Genomic DNA, 15,897 nt, shown 5'->3' with positions numbered 1-15,897 from the left:
GGTGAGCCTTCCCCTCTACTCTGCCCTGGTGAGGCCTCACCTGCAGTATTGTGTCCAGTTCTGGGCTCTCCAGTACTAAAAAGACAGATCCCCTTGAAAGAGTTCAGCAGAGGGCTACAAAGTGATACAAGATGATAAAGAGCCTGGAGCACATCTCTTATGAGGAAAGGCTGAAAGATCTGGGTCTGTTCAGCCTTAAAAAAGAAGGCTCAGAGGGGATTTGATCCATACCTACAAATATCTAAGGTGCAGGAGGTAGAGGGACAAGGCCAGACTCTTTTCAGTGATGCATGATGATAGGACAAGGGGAAATGGCCACAAACTGAAGCATAGGAAGTTCCATACAAATGTGTGTGGGAACTTCTTCACCATGCAGGTGACGGAGCAGTGGCACAGCTGCACAGAGAGGTGGTGGAGTCTCCTTCTCTGGCGACATTCAACACCCACCTGGACGCCTACCTGTGCAACCCAGGCTAGGGAGCTGCTTTGGCAAGGGGGTTGGACTCTGATCTCTGGAGGTTCCTTCCAACCCCTACAGTTCTGTGATTCTATGATCTTCTGCTTAGCACTTTCAGCTAGTCACAATTTGTAAAGAACTTTCTGTGATTCACTTAACAGAGCTGTTGTCAACATTCTGGAAGGTCGGACCGCCAAGGGCTAGCGATCTCCCACACTAGGGCCACAGCCACACACAGACACCAATATGGTGATGTAGAAAATGGCAAAATGGCATTTAATAAGGCACAACAGTTTTTTATATACGTAATGAGCATCATCTACGCCCCTTTAAGCACCCGTCATACATCACTCACAGAGCAGGGGAGGTCCTATCGTGTCACATCCCGGTGTCTCATCCACACCTTCTACAACACAGAGCTAGAGTAAGTCAAGGCCTAAAATGATGCAAAACAAAAACAGAAGTAAAGCTGAAAAAGATAATTAAAAGTGTATCTACAACACATATTCAGCACACAACCTACAGAGGTATGAATCTTAACCCTTTTCTGATATTTTCATGTTAACATGACCTAAGAAAAAGCCTATTTTCTTTAAACTCAATATTGAATACCATACCCTCTCTTTTGTTCAAATAAAGTTATTTTTCTTCAAAAGTCTTCCTTTAGTTAAGTCAAAAGCAGTCATTTCAACTTTTTAAAGTAGAGATCACTAAAAAGTAAGGGAGTTAAAAATGTTTCCTACAACAAAAGTTAGCGTGAACAGTTTCTGATGATAACATTTCCAGTAGCAATTAAAGCAATTTAAATATCAAGTTTTCACAATAGAAGTAGTGTGAATACAGCTGGCAGTCTATAAAGTTTACTGAAGGAGTGGTCCAACATGAAACTCTAAGTTCAGAGATTTCTTTCTGTCTAACACAAAACCACATTCAAGCAGTACATTTTAGGTGGATGTATAAACAGTGGTATTGAGAAGAAAACATTTATGACTATTTTAGTCAGTTGGCTCAAAAAATGCTTCACTTTGAAGAAATAAATAGAAATTATTGGACCACATGCACTGATGATGAATGAACATTCTACTGCAGCGATCTCAGCAGTTGCAACTATCCAACACAGCCTGTAATGTGGCCATTTACCATTTATATTTTGTAGGTCAACATGCCATAATAAAATTACCTTTTCCTGTATTTCTTAAGTAGCAGAAATTCTCCTAAGGAAGCACCTGGTCGTGCAGATAAGTTATCTAACCCTGCAAGACAGAATGTGAGTTTGAGAAGTGGAATAGGAGAATCAGAAGGTGTTGAGTCAGCCTTGACAGACTTTAGGTTTCAGTTAAGAAAAAAAATAACATCACTGCAAAAGTTTTTAACTTAAAAACAATGGAAGCTCTCTTTTCTTCTCTAGAATCCTAAACAGGTGTCGGCTCTCTTCCTATGTAATTTTTAGAGTCAGCACACTGGCTTTTTTTCCTCGTAGTAGTGAAAGGCCAGAAGTACTAAAACTTTGAAGTAGCAGAGAGTTTGTTTACATCCAAGCAGTCACAAGTGTTCAAAAAATTCTCAGGGAAAAATAAGAATTTGAGACTTAAAGCAGGAAAAAATGATAAGAGGAATGTAAAAATTTAAGCGAGCAAATACAAATCTTAAAAGAAAAACAAGAGTCTTCACATTTGATCTGTTATTTCGTTCTGATCATACCTAACATTCAGGCTCCACTTTGCAATTCACACTACATTACTCAGACTACTTCTAAATCAATTTCTCATTTTGGCCCTCAATGTGTTTCTTGAGTATTATGCATATTCTCCAATGCATTGAACACAAAGACACCGAAAATGAAACTTGAGGGGAAAAAAAAAATCAGGTCTCCTGCCTTTTTATTATAGATGGGTTATCCAGTGTCTAGCTTTTCTTTCCTGAAACATATCTAAATATACTGTGGACACATTTTTGCAAATACACGATTGTAAATTTATACTTCTAACTTGAAAAAATATATAATTACTTAATCCCATCTGTGCTCCTGATTCTGGTTAGAGGGCACAAAAGGACACTAATAATTCAAAGAGCTTAATTAAGGCAGCTAGGAAGATACTCTGGGCCTGCTGAGAGAAAACACTAAACTCCCGACTTTAGGTGGAATTCTGACACTAATAAATTGCATAATGCCCTTCAGCAGATGCCACATTGTCACACTCCAATATAAAGAACAGTGATCAGCTCGTGAGGGTTCAGATGGTAGAACACCTCAAAGGAGCAGCGAGGTCCAGGAGAAAGCAGCATGTCTCAGGCAGCAGGCCCAGGAGGGAGTGCAGCAGCAGGGATCAGCTCATGAGGTTTCTGATGGAAGAACACCAACACAGCAACAACACCACCAACAAAACCACACAAATCTCATTGTGGTCGATCACTCTTTTATCCTCTGTTTCTCTTGCCTATGTGACAAATCCTGTGCTAGCGCGCCAGGCAAGCGTTTCCTGAGATGGCTGTCTCCCCACGGAGATGAGTACCACACAAAAGAGTGTTCAGCGGCCATTGAGCTGCAGCTAGGACATGTTCAGACATGTTCATCAGCAAACTTTGAGGCAATGGTATAAAATATTAGTCTCTTACACACATTTGTAAATGCTTGATACTAGTAACAATTTCAAATGATATCACAACTGTGTTTATGGGTTATTAATTTATATTTTTTCTAATGGAAAATATTTCCTGTCTTCTGAAGTAAGCAATCTCTCTCTAAAGCTGCCAAAAAACACATCCCAAATTTCAGATGATACAATAGATGACTTAAACTGGAAAACACTGCACCACAGTGCTAGTAATAATAATTAGAGCCATAATTGGAAGAAGTGGGAATCTCAAAACTAGATTCAGCATGTCTGTTGGCATTGGAAGACCGTAGTTAAATGTTACTTTTATAAAGAAGAGTTTATTAATCATATTATAGAACAAGAAGAACTTAAAGAAGCTTCAAGTTTGGAAGAAACTGAGATCTGAGTCCCAACAGCAACATGGATTTATTATGCAAAAGAAAGAAACCAATAGTCTCTTGTGTCTCAGTATCAGTAATATTGAATAGACCCCTCCTTATATGATAACTGAAAGACAAAACTCCCAAAGGCCAGGAATTTCACAGGAATACAATACTATGGTGCTAAGAGCACACAGAGAATGAGAAAACTCAGACAAAATGATCTTCACACACACACATAAAGGCATAGATAGTAAATACATCACTTAAGGTACCACTGCAGGAATGTACAAAAGCATACACTCTTGTAAGCCTGCACGACACATGGATGAGAGCTAATGTAGCTTTGTGACTTTTGGCATAGTGATAAGGTACTTCTCAGCAAGGCCTGACATGATTTTCAAACTAGAGTTGGCAGGAGCAGGTCAGGCAGAGTTTGTTCATTCCCATGTGTGCCTGCCAACAGAGGCATTCTCCCCATAGGTACTTCTTTCTACTGTATACTGAAATCACAACTACAGCTACATTCTTGAGTACCTGTTGGATTTAAGCACCCAGTCAGAGGCCTCAGCATATTAAAAGCACCTCTGAATACAAAACAAAAGCAGACAGAGGAATGAAGTTTTAAATGGATCTTTTCTTTCTATCCAACACCAACATTATTCACTCAATAGTTTTTGACAGCTAAGCGTTAGCCTTGGCAAGAAGGCTTTATACTGACAGCTTCAGCTCCTATGAGCCTCTTGTACCTGCCAAAGTTTTTAGGCAAAGACTTAGACCTGCATTGCTTTAAATATAATATGAAACTCCAGGAATTTAAATCTACTTTTTTAGTTTGTATGGATCAGAGAAAAGGAAGATGATGAGAAAATTATATCAAGACAAATCGAAAAAGGAACAGTGTGAGACTCCAGTATTTTCTGAGGTCAGAGTGAGACCTCAAAAGACTTACTTGCCTTCATTCTCATGCTTGGAATATGAGAGGATGTTAAAAATTATCCCCACATGAACTTTTCAAATGCAAGTCACAAAACTGGATATAATTTCTAAAATTTTCATATCTGCTTTGTTTCATCTCCAGCATCAACTTATTAGAAGCTGGTTCACTCCCTCCAAGGAGGAAGCAGCAAGGGAAGAGAAAGTCTCTCTAGACTGTTACTACTCTCCAGGAGAAAAAAAATGCTGTCTAAACTTTCTGAGATTTCAGGTAGCAAGACAGCAGAGGGAAAACAATAGCCACAAAAGAAGTAAGCCTATTTCACATTACCTCATCCTGATGCGAGCAGAAAGACCGTCCATACCTGGCCTCATTTGGAAAGAACAGCATGACAGTTGCAACATGGAAGATGTAAGATAGGAAGCTGTGATCACTCCCCCTCTTCTTAACGCACTCAAAAGGCAGAGGAATGGCTAACGATGACTAGACTCTAGACAGAGTATTATGACAGTGCCTGTGCATGGTCTACAGAAGGCAGGGACAGAATACAAGTGTCAAGTCTTTACTACACAGCAGGCTCAGTGCCAAAACACAAGCCAACCTCAAAGCTTGAAGCAAAGTTGGCACAGGCATGCTATTCCCAGGACCTCAGAGACTGTCTTTATTCAGTCCTGCCTTATCCTCTGGAGATATGCCTGCAAGGAGATGACAAAAGTACCTGAACTAATTAGTTTGAATTACATTTAGACACAGTGGTTTGTAATAAAATGTTCTTATAACTTTCCTTCAGTAAATGTCTCTTGTGTTTTGCCCCTTGAATATTACCCGTAGGATTTGTTTTAGGAATGCATAAGTTTTGGTAAGAGAGGAAGAGGAGGTTCTTGTTCTTAGTATGGATTCTTTGAAGTTTGTAGTTGGAAAAAAAAAAGGTGCCTTTCTTGCAGAAAGCAGCACATTGCTATCTGACTCCCTTATAGTATCATTTTTATGATACTGTTTTTTATATATTTTAGGAAATATTCTGTCTGCCACAAACTGTGACAAAAAGAAAATGTAATCAGCTCTCAGTTGTTAGCCTCTAATATCAAAGAGATCTTTAAAACTCAATTCATAGATTTCAAAGGTCATGATAATAAAATCTAATACCTTTTTCTGCAGAAATAGAACAAACTTTTTACACTGTAAAAAAGACCCTAGCTCTTAAGAACTGCCCAAAAGCTGCAAGTTCCTAAAAAGAAAAAACACACCATACTAGGAAACTGTAATTTAATGTCTAAAAACCTAATACAGAAGCAGAAGTAAAATAATCTGATGCTTATCTACCCCATGAGTAGCTTTAGTAACATGCTTGTTTTCTCTTTTTAGTGTAAAAGCAATACAAATTAAATTTCTGAATGCATGACTACTGCTCAATCTACTACAAGGTAAAATTTGTCTCTCTGTACTCTAGCTATTTTATATTTCTTTGGGTGCTTTAATAGAAGCAAGGACTGATCTTTGATTTTTTTTTTTAATTCTTACTGAGAAGAACATATCTCAGACTATTTCATTTTGTAGTAATCATGAATTTCTGGAACATGCAAAAGTCAGACATGTTTGCTGTCACAGCTTCTGCTCCAGCACAGATCCCTTCACAATTCACATCTATATTTACTGCGCATCCTAAAAAACGATTTCCATCAGCTTCTACCTCTGGCTGATCAGCATTCCTTACCAAAATAAGTTCACTGACCTGTGGAAGATGGAAGGTCCCCACACAGTGTATTGAAAGTCTTACAGTGGAACAATGAATAGAAAAACCTCATTCAACAAGTATTCTAGTGTTTTTGAACTCTGTCATAAGAGTTCATTTCTTATACTGTTATTTGCATAAATATTACATCCTGGGTTAAGCTCCTCATCGGAATTTCTGAGACCTCTCAGTATCATTTCATCACTTGATAATGGAAGGTAATTCATCCAGTCTTTGGATAGACAGACATACTCTTCTTTCAGAATGACATCTCTCCCTCAAAAAGAGATGAATCACAGTCAATCGTCTGAGACTAAATTATACCCAGAAATTTCAAAGGGAACGTTGACAACTAGTTTCTGTGCAAAACACAATTTACAGTACGTTACTTTAGAACATTCTTCTGAATAGCAAGAGTGTCTAAATTTGTACTCAACACAGGATCATAAACATAATTTGCCTATTGTTTTACTGAATTGCTTTGGTGTATGGCTGGGCAAACAATTCAGGAAGAAAGAGCTGTGCCCACCTGAACACAATAAATACAAATAATATGCTTCAAACTGAAGCTGAACACTCACCCACTCAACTCCTTCTAGATAAAACTAGAGAGACCACAGAGAGGAAAGAGCTTTAACATGCAGCTCAACACAAAAAACTACAGGAATCTCCTAAAGCTACTTAGAATTCTTTCAAAATGAAGAATTCTGCTTGAAGAAAATACCACCTGGAGTATTTTTAAAGCTCTTCATATATTTGCTATTGTACTCCATACAGCCTTAACTAAGTTCAAGAGACCTTTGGTAGAAGCCTACAAATATAAACAGAGGTATCTTTGATGAAATCAGAAAATAAATACTGTCTTTTCATCACAGTGATATGAGCACAAGCTGCCTGCAAAATAGAAACATTTCATTTTGATCCTGTTCAGGTAACAGCTGCAAATTAATTGAGGCAGCCACAAAGAGGGGAAAATACATAAATAGTTGCTAGAAAAGTGAACACATCTATATTAAAGAGAATGAACTTGTGATGCTTCTCTGATTTTACCAAAAACTAAGATTATATTTCACATACAAATAAAAATATAGGTTGTCAACAAGAAGGAGATGAAGGCTTCTGGTAGGAGAATACATGTCAGGCACATGACATGGCAGAATGCAATTATACATAAAACAATTCTGATTTTAAATGATATCTACAGATTATCTCAGTTTATATGCAATAGCTAAACAACCACTTCCAAACAGACTTTTCATTTACACATAACAAAAAGAGTCTAGAAATTACTACTCTCTGCTACAAGAGAATGATACAATGCCCTTCAGAAGCCAATACATGAGTTGCAGTGTCAAATAGCACATGAATTTCAGTGAAGCTGCTGTTGTCCACTAGACTACTGCTTTGCATCTCAAATGCTTTTCTGAACTAATATCATTGTATTGATTACTTCAAGAAAGGGATCTTTCACAGGAAAAAAAATTATATTCATAAAATTTCATAATATTTGAGTATACTGGAAGCTATATTCTCATTTTGGTTATAATGCTGTTGTACAGTTGCGCTAGATTTACGGTGCTACAGAGCAAGTAACTTCATAATAAAAGCTTTAGAGACAGCCTTTTAAGTTTACAGATAGAAGAGAACTGAGAAAAAACACTTGGCAGTGTCACAGTTTAAAATTAAATATTTAAAAATAGAGCTATTACACTTGTTATTCTGATTACAACAGGAATTGACTGGAATTCAGAAAATCTCAAGACCATGATATCTGTTGCAGGGGAATATTTTTCCTTCAGCAGTCTAATAACTGGTATGTGTCAGCTACTACCAACATAATTATGTGACATGAAGCTACGGGAGATCAGTAAAAAACCCACTAAATTATAGTTTATGATTCTTAGAATGAAAAAAAAAAGTAAACTCATCAAGGTCACAAGCACAAATAACAGTAACAGCAGAACCAGGGTAGTGTCCTGGTGATTCAGTTATCTTTTCCCCCAAGTGGTGTTTGCTTTAAACGTTGCATGGCACAACAAACGTCCAAGTGCCTTGAAAAGAAAAACTGATCTGGGCTCATCATCTCCTATTTCACAAGATAAGTTCCTGATACATCTGGTATGATCCACTAATGATCATTTCTGTATGAAAAATCAAGCAAAGTCATTGCCTTTTACAATCTGTGTTTTAACAAGCTATTTCTTCTTTAGAACAGAACTTGTTCAGGATGTATCAAAGAAATGAACATCCTAGTTATAAGCTTCTATTTTTGGATGCTATGTGCAAAACAGAGCCTATCTTCCTTTTATATTTTCCTAATAGGCTCATTACAAACCTCTGTAATATCCACAAATACGACAGCAAGCGGATCAAGCCGTCAAGTGGTTCCTGGCTTACCATAAATGCACAGGTTGCTTGCACATAAAGTAGCAAGGCATCTGACTATGCCTACAGAGAGGTACTAAGGAGAATCTAAAGCCTGACCCTGAGCTTGTCAGTTCTGCAAATCTGCTGGTCCTGCTGCAATAAAATTGACAAAAAATAAAAGGTAATAGCTTCCGTTAGGCAACCGATTATTTATAAAACAGAGAATCTCTCAGAGACAGCAGTTTTGTCAAAAGCATTAGGAGCATCACTGACAAACTTCTCTGTCAGCAAAAATGCTACACAGGATACTAGTCAAATTACTTTTTAGTATACTGCTGCTCTTCATCAACTTTAGATTCATTGTCTTTTAAAGAAGAAACTTAGTCACAGGTATACATGTAAAGAATATTGTCTCAAGTTGTATGTATTTATATATTCTTTATTTTTATAGATCAGGGTAGATAGTTTGAAAGTACCCATCAGCGGCCAAGATAATGATTTCGATTAATATATCCCATCATTTCTAGTTGCATGGTTTTAAGATTACCAATCGATTGAAAATTATACTTTTGTTTTTTGGTTGACAACTCATAGCACCTTTTGAGATTCTTCCTATTTATTACATGAGCAGAAAAAAAAAAAAAGACCTTCCCTATGATAGAGATTGTAAGGAAAAAAAGAGGCACACGGCCTATTTCTGTTCATACTGACATCTCTATAATTTTCAGAGCAGGACCAAGAAAACAGATCCAGCCACAGCTTTCTGCCAGTTTCTTTGCTCAGGATTTGGATACTTGCCTCACAGAGGGATGACCTTCACACCTAACACTCCTCTCTATGGATGCCCTGCTGAAACCACATTAAATAAAGATTTGACATTCTTCCTTTAATGAAAACCACATCAAACAATGATACTTAGTTCAAAAACTAAGCCAGCATCTATCCACTCTCTAAGACAAGAAATAAGCTTTAGTATTTTTCCATATTGGATATCAATGTCAACTCTGATAAAACGGATGGTAGTATAGCTATCAAAAAAGACTGGCCTCTCACTATTCCTGAGCAACAGAGATTTTCCTCCAAATATATATATATGGTACTGATTATCTAAATTGACATTCTTTACATGACAGATTTATGAGCTGTTATTCAGGGAAATGCTCATTAACTGTGTCTTTTTCTAAGAACCTAAGAATTTAATGGTCATTCTAGGAAAGCATCACATGAAGAGATAGAAATTTTAGACATGTCGTTCATCTTAAAGCAGACCTAGTGTAAAATATGTTATTCTACCAAAACATACCTGTGTTAAATGGTGTTAAAATTGGGACAACAGTCAGATACTTATCCTGGTGACAGAGAATCTCTCTCTTTCCAGTGAAGATTAATGACATTTCTGTAACATTCAAGATATACTTAGTAATGTTACCCCAGTGAAACTGTGGGAGTCATTGTTACAGCAACTGGTGTTAACATGACTCTTTCCCCATTATGTGAGCTTTTGTCTAGGGGCATGTACCTGAGTTTTTTGAAGAGCAAGTTCTCTTTATGAAATTGTCTTTTCAAGGAAATGGAATGCATCTTCAGGTGTTGTTGGTTTTGTTTTTTTTTTCCAGCAAACCAACCACTCACAAGGAATGCCAGGAGACTAGGCTGAGTTCCTTAATAGAGAAAAGCCAGAAATCTTCAAGAAAGCAATGTCTGTCACTTTTCTACAAAAGATAACAATGGCATTTTCAAATATACCCAAGAGCTGGGGGACATATAGTGATTCATGCAAGCCAGCATTCATTTGCAGAAAGAAAGGAAGGAAAACTGACTGAGCTGTACGGCTTTGATAAATGTGCAAGACAAAATAGAAAAGAAAAAATAGATAAAAAGAAGAATAAGTACAGATTAACGTTATTTAATGAAGTCTTAAATATCACACAAAAAGAGATGGGACAAAAAGTTACATGCAGTTTTAGACAAGGGCTATGCCAAAATTAATACCTCCTATTTTATTGTAATGGCCCATGGAGTCAGAGGTATGTTGGTGGTATGGGAGTAGAGGTTGAAACTTCCCACCAATATTCTCTGTTACATTTTCTTGCTGTATGATGGATGGCAGCTGAGGGGCAGTCTGACAAAAATAGCATCTGATGCGAAAGTACATATAAAGCAAAGACATGTAACCAAATTCCCCATGTAGAAAAAATGACAACCAATGACATTTATCAACACTTGCTGAACTTGGGCAACACCCTGGCTTGACTTGGACACCACCAGATATGTCTTAGAAACTACACAGAAAACAGGCAACTCCACCCCTTTCTGAGTATGCAAAAAGAAAAAAAAAAGTCTCTCCTCTCCTACTACTTAGTGCATTTACACAGCTCTGCTGCACCCTTTAATTCTCACTATTAGCTAACTCCAAACCACGTTTCAGATACTTCCAGATGAGAAACTGAGGTTCTTAGGGCCACTCATAATTTGCTCATTAAAAAAAATTAATGGACAAAAGCTGATCTGGTGATTGACGATCTCCATGACAGTACATATAACATTACTCCTTATGTGTTACTGAGCAGATCCCTTATTAATAGAATTTCCATTTGACAAGAAGCTTTCAAAAGGGATGATGAAGATGAAAAGAAATGATGAGATGACTAGAATACCTTATCTTTCCTAAGTCTGGAAAATATTTCATAATAAAGTACATAAATATTTATTGCTCTGATTTGTCAAGAAAGAGCATACAAAGTTGTAACACTAAGAGTAGAGGAAATAACATAGTTCAGTCACAGTAAAGGATGAAAGAGAACAGAAAAGAGCCTATTTTTCTATTTATTCCCATATAGTAAGCATAAGGGAACAAGCATTTTACTCTACCCAGTGAGAAATGTTGTTAGAGGGTAAGAGGCTTCCTGGAATTTCGCTAAGAACAGGGAATCAGAAAAGGAGCTGCAATGTAATTTTACATACTAGGACACAAGATTTGTTAAAACAAATAAATTTCAGCCAAACATTTCATTTTCAGATTTCTCATCAAGTGTTCTGTGCAAGTAGCAATATAGACTTTGAAGAAAATATGCCTTCATTAAAAAAAAATAAACTATAAAGAGCCTTGATTCTTTAATGTAAGCACGAAAGCTTGCAGAATTACTCCTATAGAGAATTTGTACCCATACACATGGAACATCTCTGGCTTCTTCAGTCAACCAGAGAATCATAATATATGAAGTAGCAATCTGCAATTATATTTTTAACACCTTTATTCATCTTGGTAGGCCAGCAAGGGTCGCAAATAAGCATTTTCCAAACATAATTTTAGTTGTAGATTACAAGTAGAATTCCTTGCTCTTTTGTGTGTTCCTTTTTACAGTACATTTCAGTGCTGTGCTAAATCTCATGGTACCTGCCTTTATATCAGCTGAATGATTCGTTTAATCACTGTAGCTAAATTTTCTTTCAAGTCATCCTTCTCTGACATTGCTCCGAGATAAAATATGTCATAGAGGCTGACATATACTCTAGCAAATCTCCCAAAAAATATTCAAACATCAGCTGGCCAGAACTTCTCAAGTACTGAAAATGCAGTCAACAGTTCCTCCACATGCGCCTATGGCAATTCACTCAATCCTCCCCTTTTCCTATAAGCAATACAGCCCATTCTAGACACACTACCCAAACATTTCTCAGTGATAAATACTTCATTTATCAGAGATACATTGCTACTTGTTCAGAACAGTGACTAGAACATTAACATACCAGAGTTCACTGTATCACCTTCCCCATAAAGTGGGGATACTGCTTCACAAAGAACCCAGAACAGAGATTATTTACACAGCTGTTTACCTTTGCATAGCATAACACTTGCAAAATCTCTGCCATTGTGAGAAAATTCAGCACCTCATTTTCATTTTTTTTGGTTACACAGTGCCTGTTTGACATGTACTGTATTAAAGTATGACAACATACATAAACTCTCACTTAACTGACAAATCCAGCATTCTACACTGAAATATCATGATAAACAATACTGCCACTTCAGAGCTATTTACACAGTTTATGATCAAAATTGTAGAAGAGATTGATTAAGGAGAAAATGCATTACTTCCACAGTTCAGAGAGACTGTCTACAGGGAAAAAAAGAAATCAAAGAGAGATTTGTAAGAGATGGCTAGCAGAATCAGAAGAGCGTTAACCAAATTCTCCAGCTGAATTTATGACATTAGAAGCTTCTTGATACACAGTTGTTTGTGTTCATTTCTGCAGACCCCAGCGGTAGAATACACACATTTTACTGTTCTGTTTAGTAGTTGTGAGTGTGTTAGATATCAAATTATCAAATAAGAAACAAACAGAAGTTCCTTGAAAAGAAGCTGCAGAGGAAAACATAATTAGGAAGCAACCTAAGACATTCAGCTTCCTCCTGCCTATTATTGCAGGTCACATAATTAAAAAAAAAAAGAAAGAAAAAAGAAAAAATATGAGCTTCAAATTCTTTGATGGGAATTCCTTATCTATTAAGGCTTGGGTCTGAGATTAGACAAATCTCTGGGCCAGATGCCCAGCTGCTACAAATCCACAGAATTACCCTGATTTAAACCAGCCGACGAGGTGGCCAACTTTCCTGAATGCACAGCTGAATTCCTTTTATGCAGAGCATTTTTTTTTTCCTTTTTTTCTTTTTCATAAAACCTTTCTGGAAAAACAAGCTATGTATAAATATTAGGGTGAAACATGATTTATAAGCTCAAAGTAATGTTACAATACACCCTCACCACCCCCACTTCAACCAGATGCAAAATCTCAACTCTGCTGCGCAGTTCATGAGTTTATGATCAGGTTAACGGCGTTAGGTTTCTCCCATTACAGAGAGGTTTCCACCCTCAGTCAGAGATAGAAAATATTATTTGGTCATCTAGCCCTAACAGCCCCAGTTATTTCTTTTGCGTATTTTCTACTTCTTCATCAGTCTATCTCTCAAAATCTGAAGCAACAGAGTCCCCTATCTTTGTAATTTGTACCTCTTGCTTTTAAAGTCCCACCTCAGTTTTGTGGATGGCATATTATGTCGATACTTGAATTATCAGGATGGCTTTAGAATTTTGTTTTGTAGCTAAAGCTTGACACCTTAACACCTAAGAAATAACAGTGGAGCAATCGAGGAAAACCTACTAAGCCATTCCATCCTAGTTAAAGCACAGCCCTTGTACTGGTAAATCTATTCATTCTGAATGTCTGCCAAGATACTAAAGAAGAAAAAGAGATTGCCCCAGGCTGGCATTTCCTGTCTAGAAGTATATGGACAGATAACAGAAACCGATATGTGACCATAAGCTTTAGGTTTAGACTAAAGGTCAAAGAAAAAAAAATCAGAAGAAAGCCAGATGGGCTATCTCACTTCAAGTGAGAAACTAAAATCAGGATTTTCCAAGGAGAAAATAGCAAACACAATAAAGATGAGGGCAGCAGTACTAGTTACAAAGTCTGTATAATGACAGTATACAGTTCAGCTGTTACCAAAAAAAGGTGTCAGGAAGTGGTTTTCCAGTTAAGGAAGCAACTGCTAAAGAACAAGATGTGAAAAATTCTTAGTCACTTATCAGGATCAAAAGGATTCAGTACACCTCAAGTTCAACAAATAGGACCACAACATGACAGAGACAGGTTCAACATCTGGAAAGTATACTTCATGGAATATATGTACAACATGGGAAATCTACAAGCTCTAGATCTCTGTGCTTCCTGACTTCACACCTTTGAAAGAGTCAAGCTGCCTCTCTTGCTTGCTGGCATGTAGTCCTGACAGTTGGGCTGAAAGAACAGACTGTGAATTTTCTCAATATTCCCAACCTATGCTGGACCACAGGGTACAGAAGAGTACCCAAATATCGAAAGCAGCCACAGAACTCAGTTCACTTTTTCAAAAACTTGCCAGTGTAACATTTTAAAGCTATTTTAAGGTTCTCATTTTCCTAAAACAGCTTATCTTAAGAACTGAAACTGTCGGCGGTAATTTTATGGTAACTGAAAGGGAAACTTAAGCTTCCCCCACACACGGTCATGAAGAGAAATACTACCCTTAGAGTGCACTGAGGCAAAGCTTGGTGGTTTATAAGAAGCAGTAGTAGCTGAGTTTCAGATCAGCCATGCAGTTCCACAAAGCTAGAATTCCCAGGGGATTATCTCTTACTAGAATTTTGTATGCGTCACTGTACAATTGACAAACAAAAGACACAAACATGTTCATAAATATGTATCTCTTAGAGACATAGATGAAGTACTGCCAAGGGCAGAATTATTTAGTGACCCACCTGGTCACTTAAAAGATGCTAAATAGACATTAATCATAGAATCACATAATCATTTGAGTCAGAAGTGACCCTTAAAAGTCACCTAGTCCAACTTTCTTACAATGAACAGGAACATTGACAGCTAAACCATAAAGAAAAGTAAAAAAAGATTTTATAGCTTCAATCATTCTGCAGATGGTATATCACTGAACATGAGAAGACTCAATCTGCCTAAAATGGTTATGGATATTTTTAGTTAGACCTCACTGTGAGGACGCATTCAATCCAATAATCTCTCCTAACAGGATCTGCAGGTAACAAACTGAAACAGAAGCGTTCAATGAGCTCTTGTGAGGCTAACATCAGCATTTAGTGCATTGCAGCCAATTGACCCAATCAGCAAGAAGCATGGCACTACTGTTTGTGGGGTAGAGGATTAAAGATACTTTGAAAATTTCCAGTTCCACAGTCAAACAAAGACAGAGGGACAAAGGGTACATGAAATTGTACTACCATATTAAAAAAGAGCCTCATATTTTTTTAATCCTCTGCCTTTCTATAGAACTAAATAACAGAATTTCTGTCATCCAGTTAATTTTTTCCTCTTGTTTCTGTCTTTTTTTTTTGTTTGTTTCTAGTGTTGGAAAGAAGAGATGAATGCTGAGATTCTCATGAAATATCCAACTGTGACTTCACAGTACAGTTTTACAGACTAAAAGGATCAAATTAAGATCAGATGTGGAAAGCAGCAACTGCAGGGAAGTGACTGGTGATGCAGCCTTCCACACCTGGTTTGAATTTTGTTGCACTCTGTTAATTTAGATACATTGCTGAAAGCATAGCTCTTGAAAAAGGCTAAAATTACCTAAGAGAAGCCATTTTTTAAAACTCTGTATAACTACACAGCTAACAGGAAGTGAGACCTGAGAAAGCAGACAAATTTATTTTAGGACAAAAGCTGAACCATCGTTAAATTGTTATTTTAAGTAATTAATATATTCAAATTATGCATATTATTGGTAGCATGTGATTCAGTGCCACATTTAAACTCTAATTATGGGTCACCTCTTTTAGATGCTACACAAGCAGAATGTCCAGAGGTGACTGGGCCTTAAGATACATATATACAAACAAATTTCAAATTCC

This window comes from Cyrtonyx montezumae, unplaced genomic scaffold, assembly GCF_038088225.1.
Source record: "Cyrtonyx montezumae isolate F1298 unplaced genomic scaffold, pur_monq_1.0 scaffold_8, whole genome shotgun sequence".
Lineage (NCBI taxonomy): Eukaryota > Metazoa > Chordata > Aves > Galliformes > Odontophoridae > Cyrtonyx > Cyrtonyx montezumae.
This window is presented reverse-complemented; position numbering follows the sequence as displayed.